Source organism: Abramis brama (assembly GCF_963993115.1).
Source record: "Abramis brama genome assembly, chromosome: 18".
NCBI lineage: Eukaryota > Metazoa > Chordata > Actinopteri > Cypriniformes > Leuciscidae > Abramis > Abramis brama.
Window position 1 is genome coordinate 15,046,974 of NC_139980.1, and position 12,149 is coordinate 15,059,122.

The 12,149-nt window shown below is 38.2% G+C and overlaps 1 protein-coding gene across 1 annotated transcript in view; it reads right to left on the reverse strand.

Annotated features, from left to right (window-relative positions):
• Window positions 1-7,693, reverse strand: part of dab1a (DAB adaptor protein 1a) — a 364,356-nt gene extending 356,663 nt beyond the window's left edge. Inside the window, exon 1 of the mRNA XM_084092068.1 lies at window positions 7,571-7,693. The gene's annotated coding sequence lies outside the window, so the exon portion shown is untranslated. The remainder of the gene's footprint in view (window positions 1-7,570) is intronic.
• Window positions 7,694-12,149: the final 4,456 nt, after the last annotated feature.

Here is a 12,149-nt window from a genome sequence, read left to right on the forward strand (position 1 = left end):
GCAAGGTGTATCAAATCAATGCAGCACCAGGAGAAAGAGAGAGGGAGACAGCGAACATGAACGTACGTGTGTGTGTGTGTGTGTGTGTGTGTGTGTGTGTGTGTGTGTGTGTGTGTGTGTGTGTGTGTGTGTGTGTGTGTGTGTGTGTGTGTGTGTGTGTGTGTGTCTACACTGGGGGGACCAAATGTCCCCATTAGGATAGTAAAATCTGAAATCATCTAGACTGGTCCAGCAAAAAGTCCCCATGAGGGAAATAGCTTAAACACACTAAATAAAGTCTTAGGTTAAGTGCATTTGATTAACTCAGTATAAAACAATACAAGTGAACACAAATTGTGAACACAGTGACTCCACTTGAAACATTACACAAACATGACTAAACAGGACATGTGAGCGATATCCTACAAGAAAGAAAATCATGTTTTATATTTTCACTGTTTCTCCTCAACAGCCAAGTGATAACTGGAGATCAAATGGACATTTTGCTTAATCCTGCTTCTCTGATTTTTTTTCGCCTCTGAAAAAAAGCTTCTAGTAACCTTACGTCTCCTCTGAAGTTTCAGAAGAGCTGTAAGCACAAGCTGTGCTCAGATTCGCCAAGACACCAAAGTCTGGAATCAAACGTCAGAAGTTTCAATATGAGCTCCAACATTAAATTATTCCAAAACTATCTGAGGAATGCTTTCCACTGCTATCTGATACTAGTCATTTTTAGAGGTCTATCCACCTATAAAAATAGGTCTAGCCTATTATCTTTCAACACAGAAATGAATGGTTTTATGTGAATGTGTGACTTCTGATTCATCAGCCACTATAGGAAAATACAAAGTTCAGTAAACAATAAAACAGTTTGCGCTACAAAGCAGAATGTTTATAATTAAGACTGTTTTGTACACACATATATACATATATATATATATATATATATATATATATATATATATATATATATATATATATATATATATATATATATATACATATATATACACTGAATACAATTATCAGTGTATATATTATAACACTTATAATTTATAAATTATAAATTATAAATGCAACACTTTTGTTTTTGCCCCCATTTTTCATGAGCTGAACTCAAAGATCTAAGACTTTTTCTATGTACACAAAAGGCCTATTTCTCTCAAATATTGTTTACAAATCTGTCTAAATCTGTGTTAGTGAGCACTTCTCCTTTGCCGAGATAATCCATCCACCTCACAGGTGTGGCATATCAAGATGCTGATTAGACAGCATGATTATTGCACAGGTGTGCCTTAGGCAGGCCACAATAAAAGGCCACTCTAAAATGTGCAGTTGTATATCACAGCACAATGCCACAGATGTCGCAAGTTTTGAGGGAGCGTGCAGTTGGCATGCTGACTGCAGGAATGTCCACCAGAGCTGTTGCCCGTGAATTGAATGTTCATTTCTCTACCATAAGCCGTCTCCAAAGGCGTTTCAGAGAATTTGGCAGTACATCCAACCGGCCTCACAACCGCAGACCACGTGTAACCCCACCAGCCCAGGACCTCCACATCCAGCATCTTCATCTCCAAGATCGTCTGAGACCAGCCACCCGGACAGCTGCTCCAACAATCGGTTTGCATAACCAAAGAATTTCTGCACAAACTGTCAGAAACCGTCTCAGGGAAGCTCATCTGCATGCTTGTCGTCCTCAGCGGGGTCTTGACCTGACTGCAGTTCGTCGTCGTAACCGACTTGAGTGGGCAAATGCTCACATTCGATGGCGTGAATCCCTTCACGGATGAATCCCGGTTTTCACTGCACAGGGCAGATGGTAGACAGTGTGTATGGCGTCGTGTGGGTGAGCGGTTGTGGATCGAGTGGCCAGGGGCGTAGTTTGTGGGGGGGTTGGGGGGGAGATAACCCCCCCAATATTTAAATCTTTGCATTACAACCCCCCCAATATTTATACCATGATCACAATATCAGGAGGCATACCCAAACTTCAACCCCCCCAATGTTCAAACCAAAGCTACGCCCTTGCGAGTGGCCCATGGTGGCGGTGGGGTTATGGTATGGGCAGACGTGTGTTATGGACAACGAACACAGGTGCATTTTATTGATGGCATTTTGAATGCACAGAGATACCGTGACGAGATCCTGAGGCCCATTGTTGTGCCATTCATCCACGACCATCACCTCATGTTGCAGCATGATAATGCACGGCCCCATGTTGCAAGGATCTGTACACAATTCCTGGAAGCTGAAAACATCCCAGTTCTTGCATGGACATGTCACCCATTGAGCATGTTTGGGATGCTCTGGATCGGCGTATACGACAGCGTGTTCCATGTGCTGCCAATATCCAGCAACTTAGCACAGCCATTGAAGAGGAGTGGACCAACATTCCACAGGCCACAATCAACAACCTGATCAACTCTATGCGAAGGAGATGTGTTGCACTGCTTGAGGCAAATAGTGGTCACACCAGATACTGACTGGTTTTCGGACCAGTTTTCTTTGTTGTTTATCATTTACATGCGTTAACAAACTTTCAAGACTATCAAGTTTATAAATTACCAACGTCTAAAAACAAATATAGTAGTCTTTGTAAAGAAATGCTCACAATGTAGCTTTGGAGGCGCTGCTGTGACGCTATACAAACGCTTCCAGTGTGAATACTCTCGGGTGTCTGCCGCAGTGACGATGTAAGTTGGTTTGTCACGCGTTGCTTATGGTGTGAAACAGCTGTTATCAACGTAATAATTATGACAGCTCTACTACACTCAACATCCATTCTGCAGCTGAAGATGTGATACTACTCCCCTGTCACGGACTGCACAGGCACAGAAATCTGCATTTAAATACAGAAAAGAGATTTGTGAAATCATCATCTCACAGTCAGCTACCTCATCCTGATGAGGGACAGACACTGGCACTGACGTTAGCCTCCGACTCATCAGACAGGAAGTGAGTGTGTCATACTTTCAGATGGGTGGAAGAACTGGTGGCTCATTGAGATCTAGGCTAGATAAGTGTAAAAATTGTGAGTGTCTATTTGTGTTTTAATTTGAAACAGGGTGACTCATACCATCTCCAAGCCATTCATCTGATTAATCAAACCTAGCCAAGCACATCCACTGGGGAATTGATTTAAAGTTTTATGAGTTCAATCATGATCAAACTGTCCATATGAATAATAATGTCCCAATACCTTCCTTCTCCCTTCTTCCTTGAACTCATCTCCTTTTCACAATTCCTCTCCAACTAATGCACCCGATTCAACCGATCTCCACTCCAGCTTAGCAGCCAGCTTTTTAAAGTATTGCCTAAATCAGGGGTTTTCAAACATTTCAACGCCAAAGATAATCCCCTTGAGGGACCTCTTTTCTAAAATGTGAAAAGCAGCTATATATTTTCAATGTAGAAAATAAAATAAAATAAAATAAAAAATAAAATATAGTAGAAAAATAATACGTCTGATATTATAAATGAAACAACATATAATTGCTTCAAAAATTCAGGATTTTTTTTATTTTTTATTATCGTTACGGTAAAGCAAAATCTGTTAAAATACTTACTGAAGTTGAAAGTGTATCTGAGATTTAAATACTAAATATTATAATGTTAAAAATGTGTATTAGAAAAAAAGCTACAAACTGAATTCTGTACAAACTTGATTTTTGATCAGAATAAAATAGTAATTTTAGCATTAGCTTTGATAAAGTGAATGAAAGTAATTAAATAAACACATCTTTAAAAAATGCATTGTGTAAATGCAAACTTGTTCCCATTTTGTAAAATCGTTATCTTCATCTTGCAGTCCACTGTCCTAAATAAGTATTCTATCATGTCTTCATTTCAGTGTAAAAAAAAATATGCAAATGTCAAAGATTTTCTGAAAAAGTTCTTCATGTTGGTCCTACAAAGTTTTGGGTAATGACAAGAACAATTCAAGTATAACTGGTTAACGAAACTACAGAAATGTCAAAAATGTTAAAACCATTATCATGTATAATATGCTAATAGCCGGTGTGTTAATATTCTACGGGGAAAAAAAACTCTGTAGGCCTGTTAGCCCTTCTGCTACATTCATGCTGTGATGTTTCTCTGATTACTATGGTTGCTACCACAACTGTCCAATCACAAACAGCTCCTATTAGCCACTGCTGATGCAGGAGGTGGGACTTAGCATGGGTGGATACCTCCTGAAGTTAGGTTAAGCCCAGAATATACTTCCGCTGTCCACTTTCCGCGATGGTCTGCGCACTGTCTATGTGATGTGATTTTCGTCATCGTCCGCTTGCAGCCTAAAGGCCCGGGTATACTTCATTTTCCGTGTTCCGCTCAGTCTCGTGTACAGTTGAGTGCGCAAGTGTCAAAGTATACTCCTTGGGATGTGAGTGCGAAAAGATGCGTTCGGCACATGCTCACTATCTAGTGAGCTTTGTTTCCAAGTGCTCAAGTCATTCGCACATGCGCTGTTGTGCGCACGCACTCATGGACCCTCCTGATGACGAATATTAGTACAGTAGACGAAGAAGATTGCAGAAAGAGCACTATAAAAGGAACGTATCTATCCACGGTTGAGTATTTGAAAGATTTATGAACACAACTGTGTGCTAATCGAAGCAGAGTTTAGCTCCAACCCTAATCAAACACCCTTGAACCAGATAGTCAAGGGATTCAAGATTACTTGACAATAACAGGTAAGTGTGCTGGAGCATAATTGGAAAGGTAGCCCTCCAGGAACAGGGTTGGCTATCCCTGGTCCAAACAAAAGGAGGCAACTTTCAACAATTTGGGTCACTTCATAACTCCCATACTTCAATTGTGTTATTCCATACTACGGCAACTTTACTAAAATGTGTTAAATAAAGTTTCTGAGTAAGCTACAATTTGCCTTTGTAATGGGTTGTGTTTTAGGGTTTGAGGTTGAAACGGTTCAACCTCAAACCCTAAAACACACCCCATTACAAATCCCAAGCCCCAAAGACTCAGTCCTCCCAGAGATTTGAAATGACATAACGCTCTCTTGAAGCCTCTCTCTTAAAAAGGGCTTTTACATGAAAATTTAACAAGTGTGAAATTAGAAATGTTAGCAAATAATAAAAGTAACGCTAGTGGATCGCAGGCCCACTGTTGCACCCCATGAACGCTGTAATTGAAAACGCTCTGTCCTGTCATGAAAATAATCTTGAGTAGAAGCAACAGAGGGGAAGAACTAGGTGATAATATAGCGAAATTAAAACACACTGATGAATTAGACCGTTTTATTTTTGAGTGGCACCTCGTTTAAGCAACCACTGCGAGTTATGTATTATTCATTGTAGCAGGACTGTATCAGCATCTGGTTTGTGAATGTTTTTTGGCACAAACAGATTTAGAGTTCAAGCTGAGCTCATAGTGAAAAGCTGATCCCTTCCCCATGTCATCATGCTAGAGATTGAGATCTCAAACTGACAGAAACATGATCATATAAACAGGAAATAGACTGATGTTACCTCCAGAACATATAAGATAAATAACAACACAAAAACAATCAATTAAACGATTAAGGGCCTTTCGTAGTGAAATCGGACCTGCCAGCCATCTCCACACAGTCAGGACTGGTAGTATTATAATATTTATAGCCCCTTTTATTGTCAGTGTGAGAATGGGTCCATTTAGTTTATTGAATTCCAAATGATATGCAAATCTAGACGCAGTTACACATGGACTGCCAATGCGGACGTTATCTGATGTCAGCATTCTACATGCACTCAATCATTTTCTACGATCGGAGAGGAAGAAAGGGAGAAAGGGAGAGAGTCGACATTGATAGAGGGGTTACAAAGGAGCACCAAAACACTTCTCACCTGAATGAGACAGGGTAAAATACAAAGAGACCTCTGGGGGTTGTAGTAAGACAAATGAAAGGGGAAAGAAAGTAGGTTCAAGTCAGTCATTAATTCGGAAGGCACTAAAATAGAAAATTATCGATAATAAAAATAATCATCAGTGAAATTTTAACATTAGCAATAAGTCTTAAATGCACTCTGCAGAGAGCACAGTTGTATTAATGAAAAAATAAAGAAAATTCTTACACATCAGGGTAGGGTTGCACCAGCCATCTGTAAGTTCTTACTTAAATTGGAACACTAGAGGCTTAGTAACTACTAGCTAGTTTGTAACTAAGTAACTCTGTACTTTTTTCGGTTGCACCATTTGTTCTTCAGGCAGAACGTAGCTAGTAGGTCGTAAGCTCTCGCATAAAATGACGTTTACCTTCAGTGATCCAATAGCAGCCTTCAAATATATGAGCAGAAGTTGTGTTTAAATGCTGCAGTATATCCTTCATTCTAACTCCTTTTGACTAACGAAACTAACAGTAAAATAAGTTTCCATTAAATACGATAGGCTACTACTTAATCATTAATAACATTATAGGTAGGCTATATTTATATGTAAACAACATTCAGAAACTGTATTTGAAATGAATAAGGATCATTAAATAAATACTGATAAAATAAAAAAAAACAGAATAAATGAATTAATCATTTGACATTCACAACACGGGCCGATGTACATGGAGGCACGCTGTAGATTGGTTTGTGTTGAAGAGCCACTAACAAAGTAAGCTTATTCACATAATGTTCTGTCTCTTAAAATATAAGTGTAAATGTCAGCAGCATCATACATGTCTAAAAGATTGAAGTCTGTTGGGTAAAACAAAAGCTTATTGATGCAATTGATTATACCTGAAAATTACATTTGTGAAATTGTCTACAAGTGTAGAGAAAGCAAAAAAGAAAATTCCCCTTTAAAAATTAGTTCTGAAACACAAGTGTTGAGAACAGTACAAGTGGAAACAAAACAAAACAAAACAGCGAAGCAAAGTGAAAATTCACCTTTGAAAAAAGTGAATGGGCCAACAATGTACAGATCCAGTGGAAACAAAGCAAAACAATGTAAAGTAAAAGTAAAAAGGAATGACTGGGCCAACAAAAACCTAAACTAAACAAAAAAACTGTAAATTCACCATTGAAAATTCTGAAAACACAAAACAAAAAAACTTCAAAATAAAAGTTTCTTGTTACAGCATTAGTTTGTACAGCATTAGTCTGTATGAACAAGTAACGATATTTTTGTATGAACAGTAATGAGTACAATGTATTTGTAACCTTATATTTTACCAAATGTTTTGCACACAATGTATAGCATAAATTATAGACTTTGATTTGAACATCCTTTGAAGGACAACATCAGGCAAAATGTGGAATATCCAAACAATCAAAAAATAATCAACAGATGAATTGACAATCAAAAAAACGTGTTAGTTGGAACCCTGGTGCAAACCCTAAATGAACAGTGTATGTAGGAGAGCTAAATGAGAAAGTGAGGTAGAAAACTGAAAGGTATCCTCTTAAAGCAGACCTTACTGTCACCTTCTTCCCTGCCACGTCTACTGACAAAGCACTTCTCACTGCAATCACTGTGACCAAGGCAACAGAGAGAGAGAGAGAGAGAGAGAGAGAGAGAGAGAGAGAGAGAGAGAGAGAGAGAGAGAGAGAGAGAGAGAGAGAGAGAGCAGTAAAAATGGAAAAGACAGTTGTATTCGGCTTACCCTCAGTTGTGATAATTCGTTTTGTAATTTATTATGCTTTGAAGTGTGCGTCTATCCCACTGGACGGTGCCAAGAGCTCTATCTGTAAAATGGTTTTCAGAGCCTGCTGCTCTATCTATGCATGTCACCCACATTCTGCAGTATCTCACACACACTCTCGACTGCTCTTGTCACACTCTGCTTTCATGAGTTACATGTTTTGATCAAGTGGTCATGTTTTGGCTGTTTAGCATGGCCCTGTTAGCCCCTGCTGGCAGGCGTTGTAACCACACCATTTGAATGCAAACATGCATCTTTCACCTATCAAAGTCATTGACAAGTATTGGTTTATTCTGATGACAAATTATATTTATGGATTCTCTGTGGGTAAAAAGAGAAGTGTAAGGAAAATGGGATCACAACATGATGCAGATTCAAACCTGTTTTTTTTTTGTTGTTTTTTTAAATGCCAGCTTTTTACATGTGACAAGCAGTGTTGGGGAAAGTTACTTGTTACTTACAATTATTTTTACATTAAGTAAAGTTACTTAATGCATTTCAATTTTGCATTACTCTCTAAAAAGTAACTATTTGCGTAATGTTACACGTTACTTTTGCATTACTTCTCTCCTAGGCTTGGTTATGGAGAGCATTTTCTGCCAAATTTAAATAAATAAATTAAATGATTAAAATGAAAATTAAAACCAGATTAACGATTTCATTACAGAAAACAGTATGCAAAATATGTGACAAAATTGAGAATGAAATTAGATGATTTCATTTTCACAGCATTATCCCTGTCAAATTGAAAAATAAAATGCAATTGGTGATTTCACATTTCATTTTCACTACAGTCTCGAGGCAAGACTGCCAATATTAAAATGAAAAGCCAAACGTGAAAAAGGTACAAATACAGTTTTTACAATGCTCTTTAGTAACGCTCACGCAATAATAGTGACACAATTCAAATACAAATGTAAATTTTCGTTTTCATTTTAATTCCTCTTTTATTTCACAGTTTTCATTTTCGTTTTCATTTTCAAAGACAACCTGCATGCAAATTCTATGTTAATGAGTGGGTGTGGCTTATTCTAGTAACGGCGCTAGAGGCACGCCTTCTGTAAAGCGAAGTCGTCAACGTCCCGTGTGCATGAGTTGAATGTGTGAAACGAAATTATTTAAATAATATAGTAATCGAGACGACGAGATATGGCGAAATCTGTTAGTGAGCTTTTGCGGGAAGCTGCCGCAGCATTAGAACATGGAAACAACCAGCCTGACCATGTTAGTTATGATGTTAGACTCAGACTAGACCATAATCGACGATGAGGTTCATTCATGTATTAGGCTGTTTTGGAAATTCAACTATTTGGGTGTACAAAGGTCTTAGTAACACAATTTCTACAACAATTATAGCCAGACATTAATACCCACTAGCTTTAACTGAGAACCTCGGACAATGTTTCATATTCGCGTCGTGCCTAACAACGCCCTTCAGCCGTGAGTTCACATTTCACTGTCATTTTGAGAACTACTGAATCTGTTTTTATGCGAGATGATAATTGCCTGCTCACATTTAGTGTAGAACTACAATAACCATCATGTTCACACAGCACACACAACACATCTGCACTTACTCATGATTTCTCTCAACATGAGGACAGGAGTGATCTCAGTCAACACATTGAAAAAACAAACTGATTTGAAAAAGTAATTCAGATATTTGGCTGTAAACTCCAAAGTAATGAGTTTCTTTAATAGTTACTTGAACAAAGTAATCGCATTACAAGTAATGTAAGTTGCGTAATCAATTACCCCCAACACTGGTGACAAGCACATGTGCTTCCCCCTGTACACCTGCATCACAGCCTGACTTGAATCAGCATCACCCACATCAGCACCACAGTCCTATTTTTCAGAACAACCCTCTCGGTTGTCCGCTAATTGTGATGGGGATTCCGATTCATTTCCGCAAACCAGTTCTTTTGGAGGGTTGGTTTGAATGAATCAGTTCAAAAAACATTTGCAGCCATTGTTTTATGCTGATGCGCAATGACGTCGTTGCATACGTATTTCAAACAAGTAGATTTCATGGTATGTCATGCTGAAACATTCAAATAAAACCATATGTATGAACACATATTGCTCCTTAAGTTTGTTGTCACCGTTTCATTCTGTGATCATTCATAGCATTCGACTGACAAATATCGATTAGCCTACGTCTTGGTCCAGTTTCCTACATTAAGGTTGTGCACCTAAAACCTACAGTCACTAGCCTGGTTTCCATTACAGATTTGCGCAAAACTTTTTTTTATATTTTCTAAATGTCGAAAAAGAAACTATTTCGAAATGATGGCGTTTCTATTAACCAATGTTAAGCAAATAAAATGCCATTTCCTCCTCTCACGATAAGTCATTCCAAACATCATGGCAATGGATTTCGGCATCGCAGCCATCGCTCTAACCATTATTTTTAATTGAAGGAGACGTAGGCGTGTTATCCAAGCATTAATGGCAAGGAAAGACTCTTATACTTGAGAGCGGCATGTGTGAGGTGTTTCTGGGTGTTTCTCCCTCCTATCTGCTTTGAGGTCTTGATAAATTGTGGCATTTCTTTGTTGTTTAGAATCCAGTATTCCCAGTATTCGTAATTGTAATTTGAAGGGTAATGGAAACGCAGCAACTGATGCTCAAACGTGGATTTGTTCTATGTGTCTAAAAGTAGTAAAAAGAACAAACTAGTCTTATAAACCCCATGAATTAGCTTAAGGGGATGAAACTGGCTTTTTATTGTCCACAATGGAAGGTTGAGCGCCTCTCTGGACTATATGAAGAGATAATAAATGCTGATAATAATATATCGATACTAAGGAAGTTTAAAAGGAGGTAAACCTTCATATCATTTAGTCACAGCAAGATTAGGTGAGCGTGTTCCTCCAATCTAAAAAAAAAAACCAACAACAGTGAGGAATCAATTCCAGAGTAAATTCCAGAACCAGGAATCTTAACATTTTTGGAATCAAACAGCCCTATTTGAAACTAAATCTAGAAACCATTTTTCTTTCTAAAATTATTTTCTCAGTGAGCAGCACTCAACTTATTTTTCATCCACGAGCAAAAGCAAAGAACGTTTTTTCTCCATGTGTCTCAAATGGGCCATGGAGCCCCAGCACCCTCTGGACTGACCCCATCCACCTCTCAAAGATCCCCAAGGGCCACGTGATTGCCATAAAGCCACACTATTTTTAGCACCAAGGCTGTTACCATGACAATGGAGTGCTTGCTGGACTCCCTGGTGACTTGGCTGTGTCATTACAGGTGAAGAACTCAAATCCTGAGGTTGTATATGTGCGTGCGACAACAACAGAACATTCCATGTCTGAATCACTGGATCGCTAAATGTCACATGCCATTCATGCTCCATTTGCGCATCCCATGCTATCCTCACACACACGTACAGACGCATTGTGACAGAATTTCTTTTAAGCATAATTTGCTTATTTGTTTAGTGACCTAGAAACCAAACATTACAGGATGACAACATTTGCAGTGTCGTTCTGCATTACACACATTTAAACGCAACTGGTAGCCTATTGGGGCACATAATACACACACACACACTTAAGTAAACTCTCATAAATCATGTCAGTTGAACTGGACTACACTAATGTAATGCATTGTTTTTTATTGTTTCCATTAGTTATCAGTTGGCTAACATGATCCGTCATTATAGCCATTTTACTATTTATTTTTTTACAGGATTCTGAATAATGGACGTTGTATAATTGACCACTGTCCCAGGTACAGTACTCAATCAACTATTCTAATCAACTTTTAGCATATGTCTTGGAGTATCGCAATACTATCGTATCGTGAGTTCAGTATCGTGATATGTATCGAATCGTTTCATGAGGGTATCGTTACACCCCTAGTAATTATGGAATAGGCAATATACTGTGATGTCCAGTCAGCCAGTCATTATTGCAAGGATGATACGAGACTCATCTCTCCATCAATGTAATAACTCAGGGTTTATTTTGTGATTATGACCAGCTGACTCTACACTATCCAATAAGATGTATACAAATTTGGAAACGCACTAGAAATATTGGGGATTCATTTTGGGATGACTTTGCAAGGAACAACACTAACTATGAAAAAAAATATTTTTGTGAATGAACAGATGTATGCTGATTCTAAGCAAATTGAATAAACACATTTTGAAAATATGATTATTTAAATAAAATTAAATACATGCATATAGTTAGTAAACTATGCCATTTAAATCTTAACTGTTTCTTACCCATTTAATTTACGCATTATTGTTTATGTTAAAGACCCTCTGTGGTGAAAATCAAGTTTTTAATGTTGTTTATATGTCTATGTGGTGTTTTTAATATGCTTTAAGCCATGTGCAAATTCATAAGTCAACACCATTGCTGAGTATTTTCTCCTTAAAACTGCAGTGAACCAAAGACAGTCTCAAAAACACGGTTTGAAATCGCTGGTGTTTCTGACGTCACAAACTACCTTGTAACCAATCAGGTCGACGTGTGATCGTCAACGAGTGGATCTCTGAGCTGGTGTGAGTGAGTGGAGG